The sequence below is a fragment of the Aptenodytes patagonicus genome, chromosome W (assembly GCF_965638725.1).
Source record: "Aptenodytes patagonicus chromosome W, bAptPat1.pri.cur, whole genome shotgun sequence".
Classification (NCBI taxonomy): domain Eukaryota; kingdom Metazoa; phylum Chordata; class Aves; order Sphenisciformes; family Spheniscidae; genus Aptenodytes; species Aptenodytes patagonicus.
The window spans coordinates 24,990,761-25,008,159 of NC_134981.1; the positions used below are offsets into that span (position 1 = coordinate 24,990,761).

At 41.2% G+C, this 17,399-nt stretch overlaps 1 long non-coding RNA gene across 1 annotated transcript; it reads right to left on the reverse strand.

Moving 5' to 3' along the window:
- Positions 1-6,298: 6,298 nt before the first annotated feature.
- LOC143171927 (uncharacterized) lies at positions 6,299-10,242 on the reverse strand. The gene is made up of 2 exons (XR_012997240.1): positions 10,197-10,242; positions 6,299-6,773 (listed from the first exon to the last, which is right to left on the reverse strand). It is a non-coding gene; the product is annotated as an uncharacterized LOC143171927 (long non-coding RNA).
- Positions 10,243-17,399: the final 7,157 nt, after the last annotated feature.

The following is a 17,399-nucleotide window of genomic DNA, read 5'->3' on the forward strand; positions in this document are numbered from 1 at the left end:
AATTAATGTGCTCATCCCAGGGTGTGCAATCTATGAAAGTGTTGTGCATTTTAAAAATCTAAATGGACTTTTTCATTGTATGAGGCCAATTGTATGAGATTCAGCAAGGCTAAGTGCCGGATCCTGCACTTGGGTCATAACCCCATGCAGCGCTACAGGCTTGGGGAAGAGTGGCTGGAAAGCTGCCTGTCGGAAAAGGACCTGGGGGTGTTGGTCGACAGCTGGCTGAATGTGAGCCGGCAGTGTGCCCAGGTGGCCAAGGCAGCCAACAGCATCCTGGCCTGTATCAGAAATAGTGTGGCCAGCAGGAGTAGTGTCCTGGTTTCGGCAGGGATAGAGTTAATTTCTTTTCTAGTAGCTGGTACAGTGTTTTGGATTTAGGATGAGAACAAAGTTGATAACGCACCGATGTTTTAGTTGTTGCTAGGTAATGCTTACACTAGCCAAGGACTTTTCAGCTTCCCATGTTCTACCGACTGAGAAGGTTGAAGGTGCACAAGAAGCTGGGAGGGGGCACAGCCAAACTGGCCAAAGGGACATTCCATACCATGTGACGTCATGCTCAGTATATAAACTGGGGAAAGCTGGCCGGGGGGGCCGCTGCTCGGGGACTGGCTGGGCATCGGTCGGCGGGTGGTGAGCAATTGTACTGTGCATCACTTGCTTTGTGTATTATTATTATTATTATCATATTATTATTATTATCATTTTATTTCAATTATTAAACTGTTTTTATCTCAACCCACGAGTTTTTCTAACTTGTGCTCTTCCAATTCTCTCCCCCATCCCACCGGGTGGGGGGGAGTGAGCGAGCGGCTGCGTGGTGCTTAGTTGCCGACTGAAGTTAAACCACGACAAGTAGGGAAGTGATTGTCCCCCTGTACTCGGCACTGGTGAGGCCGCACCTCATATACTGTGTTCAGTTTTGGGCCCCTCACTACAAGAAGGACGTTGAGGTGTTAGAGCATGTCCAGAGAAGGGCAACGAAGCTGGTGAAGGGTCTGGAGAACAAGTCTTATGAGGAGCGGCTGAGGGAACTGGGGTTGTTTAGCCTGGAGAAAAGGAGGCTGAGGGGAGACCTCATCGCTCTCTACAACTACCTGAAAGGAGGTTGTAGCAAGGTGGGTGTCAATCTCTTCTCCCAAGTAACAAGCGATAGGACGAGAGGAAATGGCCTCAAGTTGTGCCAGGGGAGGTTTAGATTGGATATTAGGAAAAAATTTCTTCACCAAAAGGGTTGTCAAGCATTGGAACAGGCTGCCCAGGGAAGTGGTTGAGTGACCATCCCTGGAGGTATTTAAAAGACGTGTAGATGTGGTGCTTAGGGACATGGTTTAGTGGTGGACTTGGCAGTGCTAGGTTAACGGTTGGACTCGATGATCTTAAAGGTCTTTTCCAACCTAAACGATTCTATGATTGTGTCTCTGTGGGACTGCTACTTCACCCTCCCTTCTGGAGCTAGCCAACAGAAATGAGAAAACAACTTCTAATTCGCACAGGAAAGGCCAGATCTGCCCTAAAAGACAGCACACTCTTAATTTCATTATAAAATGAAATATTTCACATATTGAAATTGAAATATTTCAATTTTAATTGAAAGAAATAATGAATTTCTTCTATGTTAATGCATATTAATGGCAACTTTAGGAAGGGGTAGATGCACTCATGAATATGTCCATTCATACAACCAATTTCTGGACTGGTAAATATAGTTTCCCTAACTGCCATATTTTGTACAATACTCAGCTTTTGTTACTGTCAGTGCAACAGCCCCACTAGCACTATGGCTTACAGAAGGTTAACAGAGTTTTGACTTTTCTTTCTACCTGCCATGAATGGAATTTAAACGTATGCTAGTGTCATTCTGCTCTTTGTACTTCAAGTCTGGATTATTCTAATTGCTATTATTGTTCTTAACTTACAATTTGTTACATAAGAAATTAAGAAAATACAACTTTTCTAACATTAACTTTTCACAAGCCACTCTGAGTGGTCTCTCTGTCAGTATTACAAATGTCAAATGCTGCAGATATTGTTCCTGCTTAGAAATTTTCTAGGTAATGTGGTTGGCACAAATGTATTATTCATCAAAAGTGTAGTTACTCATTGCTTTGCAGTTTTATGCTAAGAACTGTATGACATTTTATGAAACTAACAAAATCACAGTCAATTAGATTAAAAACACAGTCATTCTAATAAAATATATAACTAACTCCTTGTAATGCATTTGGACTGTTTCTTTTTCTTAGTCTGCATTGTGAACAATGCCAATTGATATATGAATGCTAAATAGAGGACTAAACTGAATAGCACTTATAATAGAAACTATTATCAAGCAAAAAAAAAGGGTAATAAAAATGGAGAGAACTGGAAACATTTCTTCTGGTACCTGGATCTACACTGAGATGTATTAATAGATTTCGCCAACACCTATAGAAATATATTACCCATTACTTTGTTTATCAACTTCAGCCTTATTTCTTCTAAATATTCAAGGGGAAATCTTTCCCTAGGCTCAACTCAGAAGCAACCCGTGTAATATGGAGTACACTTATTTACGTTTTATCAGTCCCAAGCTAGAGAGTTGGAATAGTTGCAAGATGCAAGATACAAGCTTGCTGACACAGTTTATTTTCTTAATTACATAAGAAGCAGGTTTGTAACTTGAACTTCTCAGGAAACGATAAGCCAGCTCTACATGCTGAATTCAAGTTCCCATAAGAAAATTAAAGTTTATCTGACTAAAATAACTTGTAAATGAACTCATTTTTCTCCAATTCTTTTTGTATTTTGGGCATTGTAGACCTTAGCAATGATATTAGTTCTAGTGTGGGAAAATATTATAATTGAGATTTGGCAAGTTATTTGCAGATTTCAAGTTTTTCTTTACACTGTGCTGACATTTAGTACAGCCCCGGTGAGGAAAACAATACTGCCATTCATAGCTGTAGACCTAGATTTCAATTGACTTAAGCAGGCACAATGAAACTTGGTCATTCACTGGTTATCCATATTGTGTTCTCAAATTTTCTCTCAGCAAAAGTATAATGACTCAGTATTGTATGGTTGCATAGACAAGGGCCCAGAACAAGAGACACTAGTTTTGTCTGACGGTGTGAGAAAGTTGTGAAGGGATCTTTTCTTCCAGATGGTGTTAAATTCAGCTGCCTTTTTAACATTGGCCTTGCACAGCAATCTTCTGCTCCCTTTTCACAAAGAATAAGCCTGGGTTCCTACTAGTTAACATGCATACTCACACAACCTGCAACTTCACTCCAACTGTTTTACAATGGAGTGGTACGCTAAATAAACATGATCTGTTTTTTCCCAGTGCTAAAACTAGCCTTCAAAGGACTGCTCAACTGATATTTACACTTCTTTTTATTTAAAACTGTATATTGATTGATTTTTTACAAGTTTTAAAGAAACAGCATTTTACAGATAGATAATTTTATAGAACATTATTTGCTACGTGAGGCAAGCATAAACTTGGAGGGCATGCTACTACTTTTTAACATGCTCTCTTTTCCCAAGTCAGATTTGCAGGACAAAAGAGGGAAGAAATGGGGCATTTTGCTTCTAAGCAATGAAGGAATAATAATAATAATAATATCAAATGTATTTTATTAATTGATAGTCATGTAACGTCAATAAGGTACAAATCAATTTAATATTACAATGGCTAACACGATTATAATATTGATATTTTTCCTGGGTGTTTTTCTTAACAAATTTACATAAAAGACCAAGACTCAAGCAAAAGCTTAAGTAAATTGACTCCATTGAATGCCTAAGTAAACAATAGGTTTCCCCAGAAAACAGCTTATTGCCTTAATTGAAGCTCTTTGAGAAAGAAAACCACATACTTTGTAATGTAAATGTTAATTGTAATAGACAATGGCTCTAGGTAAATAGCACCCCTGGACACTCAGTAAATGAAAGGCATACAGGCACTCAACAATGAAAGATTGGTCTCACAAACAGTGCTTCAAATGTAAATAAACAAGGGGCTTATCGGTCACTACAGTAGTAAAACTTTGGCACGTGTACAGCAGCTAAAGTAGGAATTTATGTAAATACAGTTTGGCTGGGATACTAGCTGAATCTCAGTTAAAAAGCCACCGAGTAAGCCCTTTAGACTGAAAATCCTATAGAATATATTTGGAACTACAGGGAAGATGAGATGACTTTGGAGGCTAATTCTTTATTTTAAATCAACAATGCATGTGGTGTTTCTGGGACCTGTTTGATGGTTCTCTGCTTCCTTCCTCTTAGAGTATGTGATGTAAAGGTAAATATTTCCATTATAAACCCTTAAACAATATTTTATGTGAGCTGTCCTATTCCGAAGCTAAAATTGAAAAAAAAACCCCACCCAAACCACAAACCAACAAACAAAAAACCCCAGCCTGTACAAGGTTAGACCTTTAATTTATGAAGAACGTTGAGAATTGTTCCCTTATCTCTGATCTTATTTTAATCTACCTTAGAGATGTTAAATTTCTAAGATAGTATTATACACTAGTGTGCCTCTGGAAAGATGTTTAGGTCAAGTCCAAAGGAAAATGTTACCCTTAAAAATTAATCCTGCTCAATTTCACTGTAAAAGGTGCCTAAACTGCAATAATTATAAAGATGAATAGCATCCAAACAAGTGTTTATTAAAAACCGTGAGATGTTTGCAAAGTCAACACGTGATGTCTGCTATTTTTTCCATCAGGGAAGAGAGGCACAGTCTCCATAGCTGCACCTCCCGGGTTGCCTTGCCTCTGCCTTGCCTCTCCTAAATCATCTGCGAGACTTGGGCCACGGAAGAAAAGTGAAACTTGCTCCCGAGGAGCTTGTACCGAGATTGCAGAATTAACAGAGACAGTGTGCAGCCACAGAGCAGTTGGTGTTCTCATTTGGGAGCCTGCAGATGGCTGTGGGTGGGAAATGCCTCCACTTATGGAGGCGATGGAGATGAGTATGGTATAGCGCACTTGGTTTTTTTATCCTCCAGCCCCCAGCAGGGCTGTCTGTCACGGGCTGCCGGGGCATGGAATTGCCACTTGCCCCGAGCGTGGGAATGGGAGCGCCCAGCCGTTCACATCTCCTGCACGCCGTTTAACGGAATCAATTAGGCAAGACAGACCGTCAGCTTCCCCACCCCCTTTCCATTTCTGTCAGGTCTATATACGTCCTAATTATTTCAGTTTGGGATGCCAGAGCTGTTTCCTGGATAGATCTGATCATCCTTAAACAAAAAGAGAGGAGGCGCACACGTGGATTTTTGGAGTAAATGTCACTTTCATTTCCAATGCTAGGCGCAGAGTAAGACACAGAACATTTTTAACACTGACAAGGGGGGAGGCGATCTCGTCTCCATCATGTCTTTCTGCTTCAATAGCCTCCTCAAGGAAACCTTCTAGGAACAGAGAAGCATCTGTGCTCGCATTTTGAATAGAAGAATAAAAATCAGCCATCACTTTTTTCATCCTTGTGCAGCTCCACCGAGTTCTCAGTAGATATAAATTGTTAAGCTTGCCTACACTTCAGTGTAAACTTTTTTGAAAGCCTGGTTTCATATTATTTGAAATAAACTCCTCAATGCTTTGTCTAAGATGAATGTAGACTGATTTTTTTTCCAGTTTAGTCCACACTGTATCATCACCACCAATAACCATCTTCATCCTAACCAACTACCAGCTTTATTTTTAAAGCCATTTCATTGCAATGAATCATTTTGCAAACTGAAACAGCATTTCCAAATAGCTTTCAAAAAAAATCGTCTCAGCCTAGTTAAACATTAACTGGTCTGGGTTTCTCTATTTATTTAACAGCAATAGTTTCACATGCACTGTTTACCATCAGTACCATTTCCTCGTTGCAGCATTTAGCATCTGACAACTTCATATTTTGGACTAAGTATGCCATTTAATTCCCTCCACTCCCACCTTCAGCTGTAAAAATGTTAGATTCAATAAGCATTCCTGACCTTTCTCGGGTTTTTTTTACTGTCTCTTGCAGTAGTCTTTCATTTTCACACGGTGTACGATGATCTTGAAGGAGTTTTTACTTTCGGTTATCTAGCTTTATGAAGACCAAAACACTCATACAGCTAGATAACCAAAGATAACAACTCGCTTCCCTCAAAGCTGCTTTTTTTTTCCTTGCTAGAATCCAGATTTTTTTTTCTGATAGACGTGTAGTTTCCTCCAAGAGTACTAATGCTGCTTTAAAATAGTCATCCTTTTATGCAACTGTGACCTGATATGTATGTGTGCGCGCGCAGCTAATAACATCCAAAAGAGATCTGTTGCCTTCAAAGTTTATTCCGAACTTTTTCTTTCAGCCAGTAATTTCCGGCAGCGATAGCCAACAATTAATCTGTTAATATCAGAAAATAAACCCAGCTATTAAGGTGCATCAAGCTGTGATAAGACTGAAAAGCATCCATCCCTTCACAAGCCTCTATTTGCATTGTAAATTGCTTCAGTCTCACGAAAGACTCTTTAGACTCTGTAAAGATGTAAAGCCATCAGCAATTTTCAGCGCAATGTAAGGAGGAAAAAAAAAATCCCATTTCAGTAGAAAGTGACAAGATGATTCGAGGATCCAGCTCCTGATCCTTTTAGATTATGCATAGTATAGAGCTTTTTACCAAATGGTGGCAGCTTGATTGCAAATATCTTGCATGTATGTGTGTTTTGGGGGGGGAAGATCCTCGCTTTCTCAGGGCTCCTAGAGCTGGGAAGAAGATGCGGTCTTGCTGGCTTGCTGCTGCCCCCGGTCTGAAAGAAGGAGAGAAAAGGGGCATCACTGGAGGGCTTTCAGTGCCAAAATGTGGACCAGCCCGGCAAGGTCAGAGGTCCTGGACCGCGGGAAACCAAGGTAATGATGATGTCATGAGAAATTTCAAGTACACACGGTTATTGATATGCATGAGTGATCAGCGATCTGCCCCTGCCAGCGGCAGCAGCGGCAGCCCGGGACTAAGCCCAATACTGACTCCTCTACCGCTCCCGACTGCAGGAAAATCCAACTGCCGCCTTTACCTTCCTTCTTGCTAGCGTAGATCGCTCTAATATCCAAAGACTGGAAGAATTCTCTCTCTAAGGATAGATAAAAGCGTTTCAGATATGCGGAACGTCTTTGCCTGCATTTCTCTTTTGGCAGCCTCTGCTTGTGCAGAGAGATGTGAGGTACTTTGCTATAGCTTAAAGTAGGGCCTTGCTTTCTGACACTGGGGATCAGATCTGTGTTACACAGTGAGTCGATGTGTAATTATATTGACAATTTGCCCTGCTGTGATGTGTTTTTAATGGCTTCACAGCTCGGTCATGTTTTGTGTCTATAGTAATTTGCAGGTATTTACACCGGGACGACTGTGCAACGCATTTTCCTCTATATGTTTATTCGGAATGCTGCTAGCAGTAGGCTCCGGCTTGTCTCCAGTGTATTCTATAGCATCTGTTCTCTCTCTCCCCGTCCCCATTTCCCAGTGTGTGTGGGGTGGGGTGTGTGGGTGGGGTGTGTTAGAATGCAACACAGGTGAACATTGCAGCAAATGGTGAAATGCCTTAATAAAAATGCTGATTTATTGTTTATTTTTATTAACCTTGTACTTAGAGTGAAGAAATGCATACTTACATTACTCAAGAAATCGATGAAGGCAAGTCTTTCTAAACTGTTAGAATGCATTATGTACAGTTTTAGGATTTAAGTCTCTTAATTCACCCCTCCCACACATTATACTCTGAATTATTTAACATTATAATTTTTATAGAATTTTTCTAAGTCTAAAGTACAAAAAATAAAGGTCTCTCGACTATACGTGATACAATGAAACTCCGGACTGAGATCTACAATATTTACTGCTGAAATTAATAAATGTACTTCAACAGCTCATACATACTGTGGTTAGTATAAGATGCATATTGAAAAATTCAGCACAGACAGAATATGGACTGCTCTGCACTTCTAAAGGAATTATTACTTAAAATTCATGCTGCTACTATTCTTTTAAGGTGTAAAATAAAACATAATGCATCATGCTTTATGTTCCTGTACAGTTATAGGGAATACATCTCACTGCATTTAAATTGATTTCCTTGCAAATTAAGCTGTTTGCGTTGTTACTATTTTTAAGGGGAAATATTTAAATGCATGGAGTTAAACTGAAATTCTTGTTGTTCTATACTGACTGTATAGCCTGCTCACATAATAAAGCATATATGTGCTTGTATGTACACAGGGGAACCATGTATACATGTGTAGGACTAAGTACATGTGTGTATATGTATTTGCATTTAAATATATATATAATATGTGGTTACACTGTAAAATTACAACTATATAAACCAGTCCATTTTTAATCATATTACAAAAGCATGAAAATGGGAAAGCAATATTATTTATCAGACAAGGCCCAAAATTAATACTGCCACCAAGAAGTAACACATAAACATTACTAATGTGCCAAATCCTGAATTCAGTAGTGATATTACTAATGAGGCCTTTGTACTTTCAGATTATCAGCCTCTGAAATTGAGCATTATTTTTTTAAATGTGTGTTAGATACTCTGGTATAAGGAAACACTGCAATTTGCCACCAGTGCTTGGTATATATGAGATGTATGAGCTAATTGTGCCAGCGCTCTTTTCGGATTATACAGTTTGGCATAAAATGGTTAGAATTCTTATAACACTGTACTATTCATTACTGTGCTTCTTTGTTACTTCTCAGGCTGTTCAAGCACAACAAGGATGACAATTAGACATCTGATATATCTAAAAGCACATGATCATTTTGATATTATGTAAAATTCTAATGAGCTTCTCTGAATTGGCAGTTAGACAGAAAGATGTTTTTTCTTGCAATAGCTAGAGGCAGCAGTGTTAGTGGTTAGGCATGTGTTACATACAATAGGATTGTGAATTTATGCATTACATTGTCAGAGGCATGAAAATTCAGGTATTCCTTTTGTGTGTGTGTATGTATATGCTTACATAGATATTTCTATATATAATACATATTAACACAGACACATGTACACATTAACGCATGCATTAAAGCATGTCGCCATGTTACAGGATTTGCAGTTAAATGCAAGACATTTTATTGTAAATTAGTATGTTTCAAAGATGCAAAATATGCCTTTAAAACATCAAGCTCTGTTCTCAAGACCACCTTACTCACACACTGACTTAAGAAGTAACTGCAATACACCTGTCACATTTTGCTGATTAATCATTAGAGCCTCAGAAAGTCAGAGCCAACATGACAATTATAACCTAGCTGTTCATTAGCCATATTGCCAATTAAATTTTCTAACTATCAGTCATCTAGTAGGGCCTTGAAATCGAGGGGTGCCCAGTAAGACTGCACAAAAATATTTGCTTATTGTGAATATCACAGAAAAAAAAATCTATACAGCAGTTGTTAATTTTTTCCAAAATCACTTTATAATGACCTGCATATTGGAAGATATGGAATCCAAACATTTATTTTTTTCCTCCTGCCTCCCTAATAAATTCCCATTAACGGCCTTTAAATTGGTATGTGATTGCCATGCTTGTTTTCTAATCTTTTTATAGGTCTCCAGATGTCTGTGATGTAAAGACGAAACATCCTCTGTGGATTTTTTAAGAATAGTCTCTATTTACTTTAAAGAGGAATACTTATGATTCTCTAATTATTACAGAGACTTGTTCCAATGCCAGTATCCCCATCTTCTGTATGGAATACACATAGGAACCCTATTTAAACTGCTATGAAGTACATAACTGTATAACATTATATGAATCCTCTTTTCATACTAAATTAGAATAGAATTCACATAGATGTAAAACATGTCACACCAATACAATCCAGGCAAGTATTTCCTGCATAATATCCCTTTCCTTTCAGCCAGGTAAGTCACTTGACTGGCTTGCCTTCTAATAAAAGTGTCTTATCATTTCTTTTGTGACCACAATTTAATTTTACAGGCAACTGCAGATTATATTTCTGTTATGTTGAACATATGGTATGCAAAGGGATATCTAATACAAATCCAAATTACGAAAAAAGAAAAGGCAGACTATCGAGAATTCAAAATCTTGGGGAAAAAAAAGAAAACCACACTCAGTAATTTCACATGGATACGCTGCGTGCTGTTAAAGAACATGTTCTATCGTCTGACTTTTATTATGAAACGAAAAAATAAAAATACCATCTCTTGTCGTGATTGTCATTTCCTGTGGTCTTCCTGCATTGATTAAATCTGAAAAATAGCCACAAAAAAGGCAAAGGATCATAATTTAAACAATTTCACTGTTCTTGTTCATGAAATGCATGTAAATAGATAAATGCATGTGTGTTCAGGAGGTGCTGTGTATATCAACATTTGGAGATTATTGAATAAATTACTAAAACGCTTGACTCTAGATTAAACAGGGAAATAACTAGCCACATTTCCTGCAGATGATTTAATATGACATAAAACACATACGAGTAATGTACTCCGGTATCTGCAGGGTTAAATGTGGTAATTAATATTTACAGGACATAATTATGAACAATAAAACCAAATTCCATAATTATTTGTAGAGATCTATGATAAAAAAAAGTTTAAGAATATTTGGGGCTGCTGCATAGAGATGCTGAAAGCTACAGAGGCATATATAATATTTGCATACTGTAAGCTGCCAGTTATTTAATAAAGGATGGAGGCTCCATCTACCCTTCAGTTCAAAACATGCAAAACACATTAAGCCAGTATTTTCCCGATAGAATTTCCGTGTCTTTCAGATCACCGATGTTCTGAAATCAGGATCATTAGAAAGGCATGGTCTATATTTACAAAACTGTTACTATATCAATAGTTGTATGCGTAAATAAATATAACAATCTAATCACTGCCATTGCATCATATCGATTACATCAGCCTTAGTTTAAAAGCATATTATTTCTTACAAAGTAACTGTGTTCTTCTATTTCATGGTAAGTTATTTCCCCCATTTCATGAATCCTGGGCTAGAGTTGTTCTTGGAGAGGTATGCTACTTGGTGAGTGGGTGTTTTGATGGGTGGGTGAGACGGAGGACTAAAATAGAAGCACCGTTGTATAAGTCCCTTGCTTCAATTACGCTCTCTGCCTACCGGCGCCCCGGAGGGCCCGCGCCAGGGCTGGAGGTAGCCTGCGCCCCAGCGTCGGGTGGCCCGGCCTGGACCGCTGCCGGGGCAGTCCCGCGCCCCAGGCCCGACCTCGCGGCGGCCGGGACTGTACCGTGCCATGCCGCGCCGCAGCAGCCATTCCCGGACTCCCGGGGCAGCGGCACCTAGAGCCGCGGCATGGCGCAGGCCACCTCCCCCTCCTCCCCCCCCTCAAAAAGGTGTGCGTTTTAGTCGGGCTGAGCCTATGCCAGACACATCGCAGCTGCCCCGGCCAAGATGGGAATAATTGCAACCTCATGAAACATTTACTAAATCACCCCAGCTCAAAGGGATACATATTTTGGTCAGGCTGCATTTTGGACAACCCAGTAAGTGATGGCTGCTTATTTGAAGTGACCCACTAAGCACAGAGGCAGACGGATTTACTAACTACAGTGAATAATCTCCTCCACGTTGGCAATCTCAAAAATATGAGTTCGACTTTTTAGGGGTTTTTTTTATTTTTTTCTACAAAAATGTAGAGTCAACAGGAGCTAGTTCCCATATGCTAATTTAAAACCCAGTGAATGATTGTTCCTATGTCTATACACCTTCGAAAGGTACCCAGGTACTGCTAAAAAGCTTCCTCTCTGCATACTTAAACGTTATGGCTCTGCTTTTACTGGCAATCTGCTTGATAATTAAGAGTTCCCACACCTAACCACGCACAAGACCAACAAATTTAGCATAAGACATACAAAATCAGCTAACCAATATAAGCCGTCGTGTTAACTCATAAAACTCTGCCTTGTTAATCAAATTTCCCTCGCGGTCGCCAGTGGAAGTTCCTGTAACCCTACCAAGACGACCTGTTCTGTCTGACGCTGGGCGAGGCAGCCCCTACCCCTGAACCTGACACAGAGCTGCTAACCGAGCTCAGGTTCATATATACCCACTTCCTCAATCGGAAAACGCGGATGTGCAATGAAGTTCAGCTCTCTCCCTTTTATAACGAATTCAGGTTCTGTATATCCCCCTCGCGATACTTACATTTGTTCTTTATAAAATAAAGATTTGACCCCAGATCTAAATGGTTAGGTGAATCTCCAGTAGAAAACAAAGATTCCCACCACGGTCAAGACCCGTTTAAAGCACAGAAAGCAGGTTCTTTCATATCTCCAGAAATTCAGATCTTTCCCCTCGTCATCTCTATTTAAAAGTGCCGCTTAGTTCCATGGTGTAATTCTTGCACGATTGGTTCTAAAATAGTTAGAAAGCTTCCATTAAAAAAAAGAGGGGGGGGAGGGGAGAAAAGCAAAAGGGTGTGGGTTTTTTTTTCCTTTTTCCATATTGCTTCCTAAGCCCCAGAGTAGAAAGTGAAGTGTTGTATGTGAGGCTCTGCAAGTTTTTTTTTTTTTTTTTTTGGGGGGGGGGGGTTGGCCAAGGTCTAGTCCAGCCCTCTCTGCTGAGGAGGACGTGCTCTGAAATTCAACCAGTTTTCCCAACGCTTTTGTTGCTGATGAACTGAAGCCCTTTTGTTCATCCATTGCCACGGTCTTTTCCCGTTCCTACTATATGTTATGCGTTGCCAGAGATAATGAATTTACACCAAAACCTCTCATAGTCCCATTTTGACAGACGGAACAAATTAGAAATGCCTAGTTTAAAGAAGAGCAATGGCTACATTTTCCTAGAGAAGAAGGAAAGCGCACATTTCTTTAGAAACAAAAAAAAAAATGCACCAAATGGTTGAGTTTTTCTAAGGTGTTTTCCTCCAGCTAAGTTCTGAAGAAGAGTTTCTTCTGGGTCCTGTTTTTGGGAGGTATTACCATTTTGTGTAACTTTTGTCAAAATTGATCAACCGGTCAACAACAACAAAAAGAATCCCTTCCAATTTGTTATCATGAAACTTGTAGCGTGACCTCTCGTCAACACAGTGATTGCTGGAAGGAGGCTTTCTTAAAGTTTTGTGGTTTCCTCCTTTTCCTTCTCATTCAACGCTTCAGGTTCAAAACCAGTGGCACAGAACCAACATTTCGCCCATGAAAACGCCAGCTCGTTTTAGGGCGCAGGAGCCGGGCAAAGAGCTGCATGGTGCGTTGGGAGAAGTTTGGGGGTGTGCCTGACCACGGGAGGCGTGTGGGGAAGGAGGGAGGGAGGTGGTGCACGGCAAGGTAGGGAGGCAGGACGGCTCTCTGGTATGTGCCCGGGAGGACGCAGCGATGGGGTTGTGCTCGCCGTTTGGGGTGGGCAGGAGGTGGGCTGGCGGGGGGTGGTTGCAGGGCAGCGGTGCTGGCAGGCGAGCCTCGGAGGGGGTTCGGGGAGGGCCAGGGGTTTGGGAGTCTGCCAGGCAGCCTGTCCCTGTCTGGGGCGACTTTGCACAACATCCGCACACGGTGTTTTCCATAGAGTGCTGTGTTGTAGCCGTGTGGGCAGGTATCAAGGAGTGTGAGCATGTGTGAAAAATGTGTCTGGAGGGGGTGTGTGCGAGGATTGGGGGAGGGGGGGAGGGGCAATACTAAAAATGTATATATATACATATTATGCCATATGTGTATGTCGCATATATATATTTTTATATATATGTCATATGGGAGTCCCGTCCAGAGTGCGGCTCCAGGGAGAGGGTAGTTGGTCCGCAGAGGCGCGGATTTCCCGCCAACTATTGCCAAGGACAGCAGTCCGGCCACCCCGTCCTGGCCACGGCCCTTCACAGCCCCTGTCGCAGCCTAGCCGCGCACAGCACTCGTGGATCCTCCTGCCAACACAGCCCCTGGGGACAAGGCAGACCAACAGAGCTCTATAAGAATAAAAATGCAATCTCAGACTAAACTAATGAAATTCAGGGTAAACCCTGGCTACACAAAACTGCTGAGAGGATTTATAAATGTCTGGATGAGTCTCTCAATCAGAAATACACTCGTGTTTCCATTCCCTGGCTTGGCCATTTAAGTTTAGTCAAGATGTTTTGAATAGAGAAGCAGCGCGTGAGTGTGTGTGAGTGTGAGCGTGTGTGTGCATGTGTGTAGCCGCTAGCTTGCAGCTGATTTTCTCTAAGAGTGACTGTGCCAAGTTCTAGAGAGATGCTCTGGAACATAACAAAACAGACAAACAAACAAACATGAGAAAAAGAAAAACTTAGATCCTAATAAAGAATACCATTCATTTTCAAAACATCGATTGCATTTAATTCTACAGCCTCACCAGTAGAAATTCCCCTAGCGCTAAAAGTTCTCCAAACATCATTATAAACCGAGGTGTTTCTAAAGGGAGAAAGGGTACAGGGAAAGATATAGAGGAGACAGCTTTAGAAAATTGCTCACATCTACCCTCTTCTACCTTGGTATCAACAACAAAGCCAACTTTCTGCAGTCAGATATCCGAGAGCCCTTTAATACCGCTTCTCTTTCCAAATGGGAGAAATCAGTGCAAAGACAGGAGAGTGGTTTTGACTTGCAGATCAGATCGGCTGGAGGAGCGAACGGCTTGCCTACAGCCTAGCGACTTTTCCGTTTTCTACCTCTTCTTCCTTAAACCGGCACTGATATCAGTGAATCCCTTACACCAAACCGCTAACACTGTATCGATACAGTCATTCGAAATTATGATTTACCTGCACTGCGTGTGTCGTGCAATATTGGGGGGGATTTTTTGTGGCTTGATCGGTGTTTTCTATTTCCCGCTCATCATCTGATGAAGAGGAGCGGCAGCGTTCCCGGGGACGGTGATAGCGCACCGCGAGGGTGGGCTTTGTTTTGCCGCCGTGCGGGGAGAGAGGGCGGGCGAGCCGGGTTAATGTTTTTGTTAATGATTATTTTATTGGGCAGGGGCTCTGATCAGTGTGGCAAAGCGGCGAGCGGAGCCAAGCAGCCAACGCAGCTGCGGACGGTGCCTACTGGCGGTCCGGCCACCTCTCCGCTGCGGCCGCCCCCCTGGCCTGGCCCGGCGCGGGCCGATGAGGCTCGGCTTGGCGCGGAGCGGCTCCGGCTCTGCGCCCCCGCCGCATCCCCATCCTCGCTTCACGTTCAAGGTTTAACAGCGAGGTCATGTTCATTGACGTCAGCTTGAGGTTTACTGTACGTCCGGCTACATTTACATACATCAAGGAAATTAGGGCATTAAAAAATATGCAAATCCTACTGCTTGGAGAAGAGACCGAAGATTCCTGGAGCGATCGCCCCTATTAATGAAGATCGCAATTAATGGAACAAACAATCGGTTCTCCCCTCCTCCCCCCCCCCAAACATCATAAACAACAACAAAAAAACCCGAAATAACAAATATTAGTTAGGCACGGGAAGGCTGGGGCACGCTGGCTTTGAGTCGGCCGGGGCCGGCTGCGACGCGGCAACGGAAAAGAGCCTGGCTCAGAGCAGGCTGCTCCAGACTGCTTCCTATGCATAATCAGGGCTTCACCGCTGCGCCATTCTCCTCTCCTCTCCTCTCCTCTCCTCTCCTCTCCTCTCCTCTCCTCTCCTCTCCTCTCCTCTCCTCTCCTCTCCTCTCCTCTCCTCTCCTCTCCTCTCCTCTCCTCTCCTCTCCTCTCCTCTCCTCTCCTCTCCTCTCCTCTCCTCTCCTCTCCTCTCCTCTCCTCTCCTCTCCTCTCCTCTCCTCTCCTCTCCTCTCCTCTCCTCTCCTCTCCTCTCCTCTCCTCTCCTCTCCTCTCCTCTCCTCTCCTCTCCTCTCCTCTCCTCTCCTCTCCTCTCCTCTCCTCTCCTCTCCTCTCCTCTCCTCTCCTCTCCTCTCCTCTCCTCTCCTCTCCTCCCTCCTCCTCCTCCTCCTCCTCCTCCTCCTGGTTCCACCGTGTATTATTTTTAATACTGATGCATATGTAAAGCTATATTTGCATTTTTTAAATTATCCGAAAGTTAGAAGCTATCGCTTTTTCTCTGATCTTTCCTTCCTTTCTTTACCTCTCGCTTTTCTCCCCTCCCCTTTTGGCATGACTCTGCTGTATATGTGCCTTTACATGCAGTTTCCTCCCTGCTTCTGTTTGTATAAGGTTACAAAATATGCACAAAGCTAATAAAACAAACAAAGGTGCACAACATGCTTATTGGATCTTAAGAGGAGAGGCACATATCATTGCCATGTTCAGCTATAATACCAATAGGTCGAACCTGGAAATTTGATCGCCTAATTAACTTCATATTAGGAAAAAAAATACTGTTTTAAGGTATAAGGCAATATAGATAATGCGCGTAATGGGACTGATTCAAAGGATTTATAATATTTCATTGCAGAATTACGACCTATAAACGCACTTATATCTCTATTGATTTATTTATTGTTTTATTTCAGAATATTATCTTAAAATGTGTAGACCCAGGTATGGAGTGCTTTCTCTAAGGAAGACATTTTGTACGTTCTGTCTTAACTGCTACATTATTAAATGTATTACAATTCATGTTAACATGTGTAGTTTTAAACCAACTACCTAAGTCTTTACTGAAAAGGCATTTTTAAAGTTTATTTTAAAATATTGCCGTTATCATTACATCTTCTTTATCTGAAAATCCACAGGCCTTGAATTACATTTAAAACCAATATTAGCTCATTTCGATTTACCTTAATGGGGAAATTCTTATTTAAAAAAGAGTAGTCTAAACCTGATTAAAACCAGAAGATTACTCTCTTTTTATATTCCAGAAATATTATATTTTTAAACAAGTAATGTTTTCCATAAGAACAATGCCCACCCATACACACATTTTTTCTTTAAAAAAAAGTCTAAGTACATGCATAGATAATTAGTTACACCATGAATGACTTACCTGCATAAACGTATAAGGCAAAAATTACCTCCCCTCCAAGACTGCCATGCACATATATTTTTAAAAATAAAGATCAGAATGTCATACTCGATTTGTATTACTCAGTACCTATTTCACAACACGTATACTTTCTTTGGATTTCTTATGGTATTTCCAGCGCTACCTCTACCTCCAGTTGTACAAGCCCTATGGTAAAGTGCTCATATATGTCACCCAAGAAAAAGTGGTCAGATGGCTACCCATAAAACATTAAAAAATCCCGGAAACAGATACTATCATCCATTAGGTTAGTTCTTACCTTACCATATAGAGCAATAATTCATATAGGAAAGTACTTTTTTTACACATTTTTATGAACAGTGGTAGGACTACACATCTGTGTGCAGGTGCCCATTTACGAGTGATGTTGGGGACTCTTAGCCAACGAAAGGAAACCTATTATTTCCACTGTTTTTTAATTAGCACACTTGAATCGCGCTCCTCTGTAGATCTGTAGTAACATATGCA